Source organism: Staurois parvus, unplaced genomic scaffold, assembly GCF_062004578.1.
Source record: "Staurois parvus isolate SC_StPar_1 unplaced genomic scaffold, SC_StPar_1.0 ptg000230l, whole genome shotgun sequence".
NCBI lineage: Eukaryota > Metazoa > Chordata > Amphibia > Anura > Ranidae > Staurois > Staurois parvus.
Window position 1 is genome coordinate 5,428,404 of NW_028318026.1, and position 14,967 is coordinate 5,443,370.

The 14,967-nt window shown below is 43.7% G+C and overlaps 1 protein-coding gene across 1 annotated transcript in view; it reads right to left on the reverse strand.

The window, feature by feature from the left end:
• CPNE3 (copine 3) overlaps positions 1-11,085 on the reverse strand; it is a 77,605-nt gene extending 66,520 nt beyond the window's left edge. Inside the window, 1 exon segment of the mRNA XM_089679705.1 lies at positions 10,983-11,085. The gene's annotated coding sequence lies outside the window, so the exon portion shown is untranslated.
• Positions 11,086-14,967: the final 3,882 nt, after the last annotated feature.

Here is a 14,967-nt window from a genome sequence, read left to right on the forward strand (position 1 = left end):
ATATATATATATACACACACACACACATATACTCTACATACACACCATCATTTGTAGGTGTTATAACTTTCACACAAACCAATCAACATACACTTATTGGGATTTTTTTTTTTAATCAAAGACATGTAGCAGTATACATTTTGGCCAAATTTATGAAGAAATTTTATTTAAATTTTTTTATTGGATATGTTTTGTAGCAGAAAGTAAAACAATATTGTTTCTTTTTTCAAAATGTTCAGTATTTTGTTCCTTTCTATTGCAAACAAATAAAAAACCCAGTGGTGATCAAAAGCCACCAAAAGAAAGCTCTAGTTGTGTGAAAATAATGATATAAAGTTCGTTTAGATACAGTGTTACATGACTGCACAATTACCAGTAAAGTAGCGCAGTGCTAAGTAGCAGAAAAAAGCCTGTTCATGAAGGTGGAAATATCTTCCTGAGCTCAAGTGGTTATAGTAGCTCAACGTACTATACATGAATGAGAAGGAAATCAAAAATTATTTTGGACCTTCCTTGTTTCTATTCTGCTCAGGGAGTATAAAAGATATACTGTATGTAATAGAACTGTACAATATTCTGACATTGCAGAAAGATTATGTAACGCATGCACTGATGCATCACATCGGTTACAACTTGTCGCACACCTTACTGTCACATGACCAGACTTCTCACTACACAACCCTAGCCTCGGGTGTCACACAGTACACTCCTACACTGTAATTACATTACACCTTGTTCTGCATGGCGTGAGGGGAGCTTGTCAGATGCAGGAGATGGATGTGAGACGCTCTATTCTCACACACCTGAGAAGTTCAAAATACAAATACTGCCAAGTATAAGGCTAGGTTCACACCTACGCAGGTTGCGTTTGAGCCATTTCTGCTTTGCATTTTGCGTTGTGTTTTTGCCGCATTTTGCGTATTTTTAAAAAAACATTTCTTGTTACTAGGCAGATTTAAAACGCATCAAAAATGCAATACATGTTTTTCTGCAGCATTGAAGTCTATAGAACCAAAAACGCAAATTTTGGCGTTCAAAAAAAGTCCCTGACACTTTCCAAAACACGCATCGGGTGAAAATGCGGAGATGTGAACCTGTCCCATAGGAAATCATGTTCAATGGACTGTACTGCGTTTCTGCAAAATGCTGCAGAAAACGCTTAGGTGTGAACTTGGGATAAGACTGCATTTATAAGGCAGTTTAGCTGCGGAGAGTTTGCTGCATTCAGAGAAGGCTAGCCGCAGCAACGCTCTATACTATGGCAGTGTACAACTAGTCAATTAGTTATGGCCAAAGCTCCACAGACATGGCGACCCTGGATGCACGCTGTAATATGCATATGTATTTTTGCCGTATTTTACATTCATTTCAATGAGGAGGTGCATTTTTGGAGTTTTTTTTACTGCACCAAAAATGCTGAAAATTTTCATAAAAGGAGTTTCAAAAAGATTTTCAAAAACACAGCAGACCTGCAATGGATCTGTGTGAAGAGTTTCATAGGATTACACAGTCAAAGTTTTTTATTCCGATTTTTTAGACGCAAAAGCGGAAAAAAAATGGATCAGTGTAAAAGTAGCCTAAGCGTTGATATTTCATCCACCTGATAATGTAAGTCTGAAATGATAAAGCTGGTCATGCACATTACAATCTGCCTGTACAATCTCCAACAACTATGTAGTACGAGGGCCTGCCTGACTGGGTACAAATTCAAAAGATTTCATCTAGTCACATCTTCCTATTACACAGTTTTGTACAAATTGTTTAGAAAATTGTACAGACTTATGGCAAATGAAAGGGTTCATTTAGCCTAGATTCACACCTTTTGCGTGTCGCATTTGAGTGGACATAGCAGCCCGATCATTAGAAGGGGCTGGTGCTCCTGTGTTTCCTGTAGAAAAAGAGAAAAATATGTCACCAGCACACCGAGGATCACCAATATGGGTCCAAAGGTTTTAATAAACCATCACATAGTTACAGCAAGGCAACGTTTCGGAGTCTCGCAGGACCCCTTCATCAGGCATGTGACCTGATGAAGGGGTCCTGCGAGACTCCGAAATGTTGCCTTGCTGTAACTATGTGATGGTTTATTAAAACCTTTGGACCCATATTGGTGATCCTCGGTGTGCTGGTGACATATTTTTCTCTTGCTGATTTTGTTCGGTTCCAGCCGACGGTCACTGCAGCACCCACTTATACACACAGCCATTTTTAACGCAGGAACGTGTACGTTTGGATCATACACTTGCTTCCTGTAGAAAAAGGTCCCCCTGAACCTTACTGCACTGGATCGCACCAAAAGCAGTGCATAGGCTACTTTTAAAAACATGCTGCAAACCAATCGCATGGTACTGTAGTACCATGGTATCTGGTCCAAGCAATTGCAATGCGTTTCGAGCTGCATTTGAGGTTTCGTTAGGAAAACTATGTGGGTTTACAACCATGTTAAAAGGAGACGTTCACCTTTTGGGAAGAAAAAAAATTATAAATTCACATATTTGTGCAGGAAAAAACAAATTGCATTTATTATTTTTTCCTAAGGAACCTGGAAAGCGTTGCTTCCGTGATCAGTAGGTAAGGGGTGCAATGCCAGCCTCCTGCAGACAAGCCCTGCAGCTTTCAGCCCATACCTGCATAGGAGCTGACTGTTTACAAGCTGCGGGTCAGTAAATGAACTACTACGCCACTCATCAGTGTCCTCACTGTCAATTCAGTACTACAAGCCATCAGCCCCAATGGCTGGCGGTACTTGTAGTTGACGTAATTCACAGGAAATTATGAATAAATGACACGACTGGGATATTTTAAAATATTGACAGTGGGTGCAGGGAGAAGATCCCCCACTCACTGTCACAAGGATCTAAGGAGAGGGGGACAGGCTGCAGCTGCTGGAACATGTTACATGCTCCACCCTAAACAAGGGTGGAACATGTAACATGTTCCAATAGGTGAACTTATCATTTAGGTGGGGATGACCAGTGCATGTTTTATATAGGAGGCAAGATGCCATTAGAGAGTGAGAGATCGACAATGTGAACTAGAGAGCATAGACTAGAGAGGAAGTGGAGAAGCTGAGAGAGAAACCGGTCCAGGGGCAAGTGGTTAAGTGGGCATTGGAGTAAAATTTAGAGAAGAGAGACAGCAGCGCCACTCTCGGCCTGATGGAGTGAGCATGCTCCGAACGCGCACCATCTTGGAAACCCAGTCCATTTGGTGACATCATCCCTGTGAGCCTCCCTGCACCCCTCTGCTACTCCCTGAGCCCTGGACACCACCGGAGCAGCAGGAAAACCAGAGCGCGGCCAAAGGACCTGATGCTCCCACTGGACCTCCATCACTTGACATGCCTACCTGTTACCTATCTATGTGAGTGCAATTTTACCATCAAATCTGTCTGATTTTAACAGTCTACACTCAGAGCGGCGCTGCTGTCTCTCTTCTCTACCTGCATTAGGAGTATCTACAAATTCTTACAGCTGGCTGCCTCCTCAGACAAGTCCATACTACTACAAGCCCCCTACTACAGATGGACTTGGACACCACCTCCACATGGATCTTCAACTAACCCCCATTGCTGATGGTCCATCCCCAAACGCACACAGGGTAGATGCATCTTAGTGCTCCCTCCCCCCAACTCACCAATGGAGGAAAATTCAGCAAGCTCCTCTGTGGTAACAGGGCCAAAAGAGTAAATTGTTGCATGTGGCAGTAGATCTATGGAAAGTAGCGATCTCATCACAAATTGCATCTATCTTGTTTTTTAAATGACTGGTCACCTCCCAGGTAGCAAATGGATAGTGCGTGGAGACAGTGGAGGACAAAGCAAACAGTCCAGGTTTCCTGCTACTTCAAATAATTTGTTAATACCAAGCTGGCCCAAACAAACTATCTCCATTACTAAGTTTTCGGCTGCTGTGAGCGCTGTATCATATTGTAGTAGCACCAGTTACATACAGCACTGTGTTCCGACAGTAGTACACAGGGCTGCTCCTAGAAACCACAGGGCCCCATACAGCCAACCTGACAGCCCCCCCACCCCTCCCATAAAAAAAACACATTTACTATGCTTCCGTTATGAATGAACACAGTGAGTGACTGATACCAATCACTCATTGTGTTCATTCAGGAAAAGAAGGGGCTGGTAAATGCGACAAATTACTGGACCTTTCCCGCACTCTCCATCCTGAGGGATCCTATTGTGTGCTTGCAGCTACCGCTGGAAAGGAGAAGAAGAGGAAGGAAGCCGGCAGCGCTGCGAGGGTTGGGGGCACACAGGGGGGCAATTTTCCGTATTTTCTATCAGTTTAGTTCACACCATGTGTTGGGTTGTTGTGCACTAAAAGAAGGAGGATATTTTGCATTTTTCCACAGTGCTTTGTGTCACTCTACACCGTATTGTAAGACAATCAATGAAATGTCAAAGTAAAAATAATAATAAAAAGTTAACATTGTGAAGCAGTTTAGCAAGCCATAGCACCACCCCTTCACAGCGCACACCAATGCATTATCAGAGCAGAATACACGTCTGCTGGTATGAATGGACCCTTAATGACACAGGTGTCATAGTTTTCCATTTTCCAGATGATTACAGCAAGGGATAAGTGAATCATGAAGGTCACACTTCTGCAACTTTTGAACTCCACAAATGACTCATATGTGAAAACTCGACAAATGACTCATATATGAATGAAATGATCTTTCTGTGACAAAGTATATCTTTCCAGGTAGGATAACGGGTGAGAGGATCTGTTTATGTCATAATCCCATGTCAGTAACAGTTATGAAATCATTTCTAGGACAGATTGCACAAAATGTAAACAGTGACTTGTCACTTGGGCTCCGTCCCACTGTGCGATGTTATGTGCTGCCACTTTCCATACAATTGCTGTATGTCATCATGTCTGTACAATAGGCTGATAACCCCTGACCCTCCCCTGTATATGGAGAGCTGCTCTAGGGCCACCCTGGCATGCCTAATCAAAGCCAAAATAAAACCCAGTTTAATTTATTTATAAACACAATAAAATGCTCTGTTTTCTGTGTACACATAGCATGTTTGAAAACATTGTATTCTGTTGGTTATACAAACAGTAAATAAACGTAATGAGATCTTACTAAGGACTCATGTACACTGCAGCTGATAAACTGACGTTCAGGAGCTGTTCTGCGTCTTTTTCAGCAGCCCCTGAACTCTCCCTAATGTTTTCCTATGTGTCCATGTACACTATGTTGTTTACAGGCAGTTGAGTTTGAACGCACCAAACTTGCGTTTAGGAGTAGATTTTACTGGCGGTTCAAACGCCAAATGCTTGTAAACGCAGTTAACCGCGTTTATAAGTGTTTGCATTTAGAAGCGTTTTTTTTAACTGTTCCATATCCAAATGCTGTCCAGAGCCTTTTTTCCAGGGTGGATAAAAATCAATGATTTAAAAAAAAAAAAAAAAAAAAAAAAACGGATTTTTTTTATTTAAATCGGATTTTTTTTTTAATAAAATGCTTTTTGAGGAAAATATATTACCATCCAAAGGTTATTCCATCATGAAATAAAGATTTGTTTTTTTAATTATGTAGAATAAGGCTGTATGTTTAATTTTTTTGGTAAATAAATTCCATGAATCCATTCACAATGTCATGCTCTTCCAGAGGTTTCTGTAAGATTATTGGGCAGTTTCTCTGCCTACAAGATATTATCACAGATGCTTGGTTTACTTTTGCAGTTCTCAAAACTGAATTTGACTCAGCGGAGATCACATGCCTCTTCTTCACAGCAAAAACCTATGAATACAGAATCAACCCCTTCAGTGCTAAGTTTCAAGAAGTTCAGTGAATAGAAACAATATTTTTCTGATTGTTTGGAGTGGAATAGATCTGCACAAGAAGAAAGTGAAACTAAGTGTGAGGAGGAAGGGGCTGACAGTCTAAGTTTCTTAAAATATATATATTTTGTTTAGCCAAATGAGTTAACAAACATGGATGTTTGTTTAAGCAAATACCATATGCTGGAATGTTATTGTTTCAGTTGAATAAATCTATTTAAATTGTTATTATTAAGGTAATGATTATTTTTCTCCTTCCTAAGTACAACAGAAAAGTTGTCCAAATATGAATGATTAACCTATTAAACTGGGGATAAAAAAACTAATATGAAAAGTTGTTATTCTAAAAATCTTCATCTACTTGCATATTAAAGTTATACCAGCAAGAATTAGTCTATGTAGAAAACTATGATTTAAATTAAGCCTTACTGACTAGTGATTTAAATCGTGATTTAACTCAGTTTGATTTAAATCAAATCCACCCTGCTTTTTTCATCATCAGAAATGCATGCAAAGTGTTTTCCATGTATTCAAGAGGACCTAGTACACCAGTGCAGTCAGTTCCAGGTTTCTCGTGAAGGAAAAAATGGTAGAACATGCCGCATTATGCCCATGACGGGATCCATAGAGAATACAACCAGAAAAGACCGGTAATCTCAACGCATACTGCTCGCTCTGCTTCTGCTCTCTCTATTCCTCTCAAAACGTCTGAAATAGTTAATTATTTACTATTTTTCAGTGCATTCTGGGCATTTTGGAAGGTCTCCTGGGGTTATGTTTGAAAAATACTTCTGAACGCAAACGCACAGAAATGTGGCTAAACGCGGTATGCCAACACGGCTAAACTGATGTCTTTTTAACCTATGTTTTCCAGCAGTCAGTTTCCATTGTTCAGAAGAGTTTTCCAAACGCTCCGTGTACATGAGCCCTTAGATGACTGCTCTTCAAACACCAACTGAAAATGTCCAGAAGAGCAAACCGGGAGCCCAACAGCCTATCCTTATGTCAACAGGAATGTGGCCATGGTGTGCTATTATTAGTGACATACAACAGAGAATGGAGCCATGTGAATGGAGGACAAATACAACACAGCATCCAAACAAGCCAAACAGCTAGTTAGAAATCTGTTTAAATCATTTTCAGGGCATTTTGGATATAGTGTGGAAGGGTTACACCAGGGGTCTCCAAACTTTTTAAACAAAGGGCCAGTTTCCTGTCCTTCACACTTTAGAGGGGCCACAATGTGGCCTCCGGAGTAGAAAATGTCCCAGCATCAGTTGGCGTAAACAATGCACCAACCTTGGTTTCATTGGGAGAATTTGTGCCTCACCATTGGTGTCATTGGGCCCCATTGTTGGTGTCATTGGTAGGAATAGTGCCCCATCATTGGTGTCATTGGTAGGAATAATGTACCCTCACTGGTGTGATTGGGAGGAATTGTGCCCCATCGTTGATGTCATTGGGAGGAATAGTGCCCCATCGTTGATGTCATTGGGAAGAATAATGCCCCATCATCGGTAGGAATAGTGTCCTATCATTGGTGTCATTGATAGGAATAGTACCGAATCATCGGTAGGAATAGTGCCCCATCATTGGTAGGAATAATGTACCATCACTGGTGTGATTGGGAGGAATTGTGCCCTATCGTTGATGTCATTGGGAGGAATAGTGTCCCATCATTGATGTCATTGGGAGGAATAGTGCCCCATCATTGGTAGGAATAATGTACCATCACTGGTGTGATTGGGAGGAATTGTGCCCCATTGTTGATGTCATTGGGAGGAATAGTGCCCCATCGTCAGTAGGAATAGTGTCACATCATTGGTGTCATTGATAGGAATAGTACCGCATCATTGGTAAGAATAGTGCTCCATCACTGTGTAATTGGGAGGAATTGTGTCCCAACGTTGATGTCATTGGGAGGAATAGTTCCAAATCATTGATGTCAGTGGGAGGAATAGTACCCCATCATTGGTTTCATTGGTAGGAATAGTGCCCCATCATTGGTGTCATTGGGAGGAATAGTGCCCCATCATCAGTAGGAATAGTGTTCCATCATTGGTGTTATTGGTAGGAACAGTGTCGCATCATAGGTAGGAATAGTGTTCCATCACTGGTGTGATTGGGAGGAATTGTGCCCCAATGTTGATGTCATTGGGAGGAATTTTGCCCCATCGTTGATGTCATTGGGAGGTATTGTGCCCCATCATTGGGAGGAATTGTGCCCCATCATTAGTGTCATTGGGCCCCACTGTTGGTGTCATTGGCAGGAACTGTGCCCCATTATTGGTGTTGGTGAATGAAATAGTGCCCCAAGGGCCAGATAGAGGGAAGCAAAGGGCCGCAGTTTGGAGACCACTGGGTTAGACCCTCTGTCATGTTTTTATTTCTTCCTATGTCCCAATGGAGGAGATTTATCCCTCCATTTGTCTTGGTGATCCTTATCAAGGAAATTAAGGGGAAATCAGAAATGGAAAAGTTGTCTCGAGAACAAGTGCTAAGGGAAATTTTCCAATAGGGAGGCCTGTTCTGGGTTATCTGTCTAAAGCTGGTCATACATTCGACAGCTTGACAAATGTTGTTGGAAAGTACTTCAAAATGTCATTCACTTTTAACATTCAATTTTGGAATGAATAGACTTTGCCAAACAAAAAACACTACTCGAAATTCATTCATTTGAGAAAAATTTACCACCCTGCTCCTTCAACAATAGCGAAAGCTGATTTGACCCCACTAAGGATTAGATAATCAAATGAATGGTCTTAAAATAAAACATTTACAACAAAATTCTAGTAATGTACAGCCAGCTTAAGGGGTTGTTTACACAAGTTTCTTTCTCTGAAGAACAATCAGCAGTGAATTGCTTTTCAGATGGCATTTAACAGGAGGGGAGGAGTCGTTTTAAACCATAAAGCACAGTTGTGGTCCGATTGCGATGAGGTCCTATGCAGTTTAATGGGTTGTGTTCAGCAGGCGGTAGTGCTCACTAAACAAAGAATGAGATCATTTTTGCTGCGCCATAATGCAAAGCATTGTGGGATGTAGTTGCGGTGTGGCCCACTGCAATTGAATGGGTTGCGTTCAGCAGGCGATAGTGCCCACTAAACAAACAGGGGCGATCATTTTTGCTCCACTGTGAGCATTGTGGCATGTGTACACCCCCAACCGCTGCCTTATCAGCTTATGGGAAATAGGTCGGGAGGAATGGTAAAAATGTGGCTCAACCACATGTTTTTATCACATCCCCAACCCCCTCAACTGCAAGTGTAAACACAGCCTACAGTTGATCATAGATTAAACATTTTTTTCTTTTCGCCATGGACTGAACAAAAAAAAAAATGATTTCCCCACCCGCACAAGCAAGGTGGATGAAGGAATCCTCCCCACTGTGCAGCTATATTCTGACAGCAGGAGGGGCTCCACTGGCAGAATACACTGATCAGCAGCTGTATAAAAAAAGGAATGTTTTAGCTATAGATAAACGTTAAAGTAGAGCTGAAGGCAAAACTTTTTTGTTTTCACTTCGGATAAAGTGGGGGAGGGTTATAATCCCTGTCAGATTTTTTTTCTTTTCTTGTCCCGTAGCCACAACAGCAAATAATCCCTCCAAAGTGACTGAAATTCCTTGTAGTAACCAGGATCACCAGAACCAGTGTCCCCGTTGGGAGATTTCACCTCTACTCCTGTTCTGGTGACAACCCACAATTTGGGAAATTGTTTCACTTTGACCCTGATAAAGAAGACCAAGACTAATAGAGAGGGTGCATCTCCACAACAGGGACGCAGACAGCAATAAAAACTAACAGGGGTTCTCATCCCTCTCCAGTCTATCCATAGCTAAAAGAAGAGTTTTGCTTTCAGTAATAGTTTATGGCGCGGCCAGCATCGTGGTAACAATCCTGTCCCTGGCGGCAGCTCACCAGTCCCTGAAGAGAACTGTCAACGGGAGCCATGGCAGGGAGAGGTCCTGCTGGTCCAGCCATTGGGGCTGCATTCACATCAATGGGCTACTCTATGTGTGATAAATGCGCAAACACAATATGCATTTTCCTTGCATTCATAGAACACTGAGATGTGAATGGAGCCTGAGGCAGCCATGCTGTAAAAGCAGGTAAGTGGGTTCTTCGATCTCTGGTTGGAAGTGACTGGGCATGACAGTGACTTAACATGCATCTAAAGACAAATCTTAGTTTTGAATAGTGTCCAATTTTTATTGCGGGCTGAGCCCCCATTAGGGAGCGTCACCCTCCATATTTGTCCTGGTGACCATTATTATTGGCACTGAATGTCCTATGTATAGGGGGCCCCCCACCTTCCTTCTATGTAAAGGAGGCCCCCCCACCTTCCTCCTATGTAATCGGCCCCCCCCCACCTTCCTCCTATGTAAAGGGGGCCCCTCCACCTTCCTCCTATGTAATAGGGGGCCCCCCACCTTCCTTCTATGTAAAGGGGGCCTGTGACAAACACGGTTCTGCCACAGGGCCCTTCCACCTTTCTCCTATGTAAAGGTGGCCCCTCCACCTTCCACTTATGACATGGGGCCCCCTCCACCGTCCTCCTATGTAATGGGGCCCCCTCCACCTTCCTCCTATGTAATGGGGGCCCCCACCTTCCTCCTATGTAATGGGGGCCCCTCCACCTTCCTCCTATGTAATGGGGGCCCCTCCACCTTCCACCTATGACATGGGGACCCCTCCACCTTCCTATGTAATGGGGGCCCCCTCCACCTTCCTCCTATGTAATGGGGGCCCCCTCCACCTTCCTCCTATGTAATGGGGGCCCCTCCACCTTCCTCCTATGTAATGGGGGGCCCCTCCACCTTCCTCCTATGTAAAGGGGCCCTCCACCTTCCTCCTATGTAAAGGGGGCCCCTCCACCTTCCTACTATGTAAAGGGGGCCCCCCACCTTCCTACTATGTAAAGGGGGCCCCTCCACCTTCCTACTATGAAATGGGGCCCCCCCTCCACCTTCCTACTATTTAAATGGCCCCCACCTTCTTTCTATGTAAAGGGGCCCCTATGAGGAAACGTTCTGGCAGTGATCAGGCACGATCCATAAGAAGGACCTCCAGACACAAATCACGGACAGCACAGAGATCGCACCGGACAGGTCCTCTTGTCCTCAATCACAGCCGGTCCCCTCCCCCCGGTGGCCCCGATCACACTCACCCCGTGCGCACTCTCCGGTTCCTCTTCCGATGTGATTGCTGAGTACAGGGAGAGTTGTGTGCAGTCAGCTCCGGGAGCCCCGCCCCGGCCCCGCCTACATTCCTCAGACTGGTGACAGCATTTCCTTCACTGATCCCCGGAATGAGGAGGGGAGTCCCAGCCAGGCTGTGCTGAGTGTGCAGGTCTGGGGCTGATCTGTGTATAGCAGGCTGATGTCCCAGGGGAGAGCGTCCATCCTGCTGGTAGAAGCTCACCCCTTCCCTTGCAGTGTGACATTTGTACTGCATTAGTTGCTATTCTCCCAGATCCAGATCCTTCAGGTTTGATCCAGCTGCTTGTAGAAGTTCTGAACATCATGCTGTCAGCAGGCATCTGTCTGCACAATTCTAGGGTTCTCATGAGCATGCCATCATGGTGTCAGCAGGCATCTGCACAATTCTAGGGTTCTCATGAGCATGTCATGCAGAGATAGACACGGATCAGACATAACTTTATGACCACCAATCCCATCAAGGCGTGGACGCCACTAGACCCCTGAAGGTATGCTGTGCTATCTGGCATCAAGTCGTCAGCAGCAGATCCAGATCTGGGTGTTCCTAAACCCACAATAGTAAAATCAGTCTGTATATGCAGTAACGCATTCTTGTTATACTCACTGTTAATACTCTGCATTGTGTAACAAGGGTGTTTGATCCTGTTTTCTCTGATCATCCCCTTTTGATACTGTCCCCAATCCATATCCTGATAGAACAGAGCCTTGGCGGCAAGCTGCACATGCTTAGTTTGGTATGTATTGCTAGAGATTGTTTTTTTCTTCGGAGAGTGCATGTGATCAGCAAAAGGCCAATCAGCACTGTCCAGACAGAGGTCAGGGGTCATGCAGCCTCATAGGACAATCAGGGGAGAATGAAAACTCCTCCTACAAGCTTTACCAGTGCTCTGCTGGACACTGATAGAAATCACAAGACTGCTCTAACTGCTGATGAGAAAAGGTATTTAGCAGTTTAAATTTACTAAAATAATTGCACTTCCATGTTCTGTGTACTGTGGGAAACCAGATATAGTGAATGCAGGGTCCTGGGTTTAGTAACACTTCAAAGTGAGTCTGTATATGCAGTAAAGCATGCTTGTTATACTCACTGTGGAACCTAAGGGGTTAATCATCTGCATTGTGTAAAAGGCTGTTTAATCCTTTCTTCTCTGATCCTCCTCTTTTTCGAGCGACCACCACTTATCTCCAGACTGAACCGTAGGCATGCACATGCTCAGTTTTGTGTGTATTGCTAGAGAGTTTTTTTTTTCTTAGGAGAGTGCATGTTATCAGTACAGGGCCAATCAGCACTGTCCAGACAGAGGTCAGGGGTTCTGCATCCTCCTAGAGCAGAGAGAAAACTCCTCCTACAAGCTTTAACCAGTGCTCTGCTGGACACTGATAGAAGTCACAAGACTGCTCTAACTGCTGATGAGAAAAGGTATTTAGCAGTTTATATTTACTAAAATAATTGCATTTCCATGTTCTGTTTACCCCTCAGTCACATCAGGTGTGATTTGCATGCCCTGCAACTTGCTAATCATATGCCAAGTCACACCCTATTACAGCGGTCATATTGGTGCGGTTCTGACTTGCTTGGAGTCGTACCGATTTCTATAGTAGTACATGCATTACTTTTTTTGCGTTTTCCAAAGACATCTGTGTCAGATGTCTTGCAAATCGCAACTGAAATCGGCAGATGAACCGATTTTGAAATCGTGCGACTTCACTGTCAGTTGCACGATTTCAAAATCAGCTTTGATGTGACCGGGGGCTTATGGACAGTTTGTAAAAATCAGCTGATTTACAAACTGTTCATAAATGTCAGCAGCCACACGTAAAAAATATGACCGCAGGCTGGCTTGGAAACTGCGCAGACCAGGCGAGCTTGGATGGGTGGAGTTTGGAGTCCCCTGCCTTTGTGTTTTCACTTTGCGGAAGGTAGTCTGTGCTCACCAAAGTCCCCCCCCCCATGAGATTTTACAACATTCCTCCTTAAATCAGTGTCCTCAGAGTTCCCCTTTATGTCAGAGTCTGCAGGATTCCCCCTTACAGTGCAAGCGGGAACTCTGTGGACCCTGATGTAAGGGGAGAACTTTGTGGACTGTGATGTAGAGGGGAATTATATAAAGTCTGATTTAAGGGGGAACTCTTTGGACTGTGATGTGAAGAGGAGCTCTTTGGACTTTTGTGTAAGGGGGGCCCTGGTGATCAACGACCCCCTTACATCAAAGTTCCCCTTTACACCAGAGTCTGCAGCATTCCCCTTTACATCAGAGTCCTCAGAGTTCTCCTTTACATGTGAGTCCACAGTGTTCCCTTTTTGACGTATTTTTACCATATTTCGCATTTTGTTCAGCTCTTTTTTTTGTTAAAATGGAAGTTTTTTTGTTGCTAGGCAGAATAAAAATGCAAAACATGGCAAAAATGCACTACCATGCAATACAGCAGCTTCTCCATTGAACTGTATTGTAGCAAAAACACTGCTTTTTGCTTTTTAGCCTGGGTTCACACTGATGCGGTGTGGAATTTGCACCGGTTTCTGTGCGATTTCCACACCGTATTATAATCGCACCCCATTCATACGAACCACTGCGAGTGTGTATTTTAAGTTAACAACACCCCAAAATCAGTTCGCAAAACACAGTGCGATGTTCAGAACAAATAGGTCCTGTACTTTTTTGGTGCAGATGCGGTGCGATTTGAGCCATACGAAATAAATGGTTCATATTGCACCACACAGAAATTACATGTGTTTCTTCTTCTTCCTGCCTTACTTTCTCTCCTCTGAAATTCCCACTGTCAATCTTGGTGACTTCAACATCCCTGTTAATCTTAACACTCCTGCTACCTCTAAACTTCTGAGCCCAACCACTTCTTTTGACCTAAAACAATGGACACTTGCTTCTACTCACTCTAATGGTAACTGCCTCGACCTTGTATTCCCCTACCTATGCACTCCTTGCAACCTCACCAACTTTCCTTTTCCTCTCTCTGATCACTCCCTTATTCGCTTAACTCTCTCCTTGGCTTCCTCCTCCCTGTCTTCCAACTACCGAACAGTTACCCATAGAAACCTTCGCTATCTTAACCCTTATCATCTTTTTTCCAGCAACAGATTGTCTCTATGACAAAATCTCAGCCCTGTCCTGCCCCAAGCTGGCCACTTCTGTATACAACAGTTCACTGTCATCCACCCTGGACACATTGGCCCCCCTCACTACACACAGAATTAGGCCCCGAACGCTACAGCCCTTGCAAACAGACAATACCAGATGCCTCAAAAACGTAGCTGGGCGTTTGAGCGTTTATGACTAAGACTAAGACCCAGCAAGACTTCGACCAATATAAATCTGCCCTTCAAAAATACAATTCTTGTCTCCACACTGCCAAACAGACCTATTTTACCACTTTCATCAACACCCTCTCACGCAATCCCTGTCAACTCTTTTCTACCTTTAACTCTCTACTTCGTCCTTCTTTACCTCAACCCACTAACTCACTCACTGCCCAGGAGATCGCTAATCACTTCAAAAATAAGATTTATACAATTGGTGACGAGATCTCCATGATACAGATATCTCCCTCACCCTTCACTCCTTGTCCACCTGCACAGTCTATACTTCCCTTGTTTAACCCAGCTACCATAGAGGAGGTTGGTAAACTTTTTTCTAAAGCCCACCTAACCACCTGTCCCCTGGACCCTGTTCCCTCACAAATACTACGGTCACCCTCTTGCTCTAGCCTTCATTCTTTAACTCATATCTTCAATCTCTCCCACTCTACTGGCATCTTCCCCAACTCTTTAAATCATGCACTAGTCACCCCTATATTTAAAAAGGCCTCACTGGACCCCACCAATCTTAGCAACCTAAGACCCATCTCCGTACTCCCTTTTGCCTCCAAACTCCTTGAATGTCTAGTCTACAGCCAGCTGAGCTGCCACCTTATTGA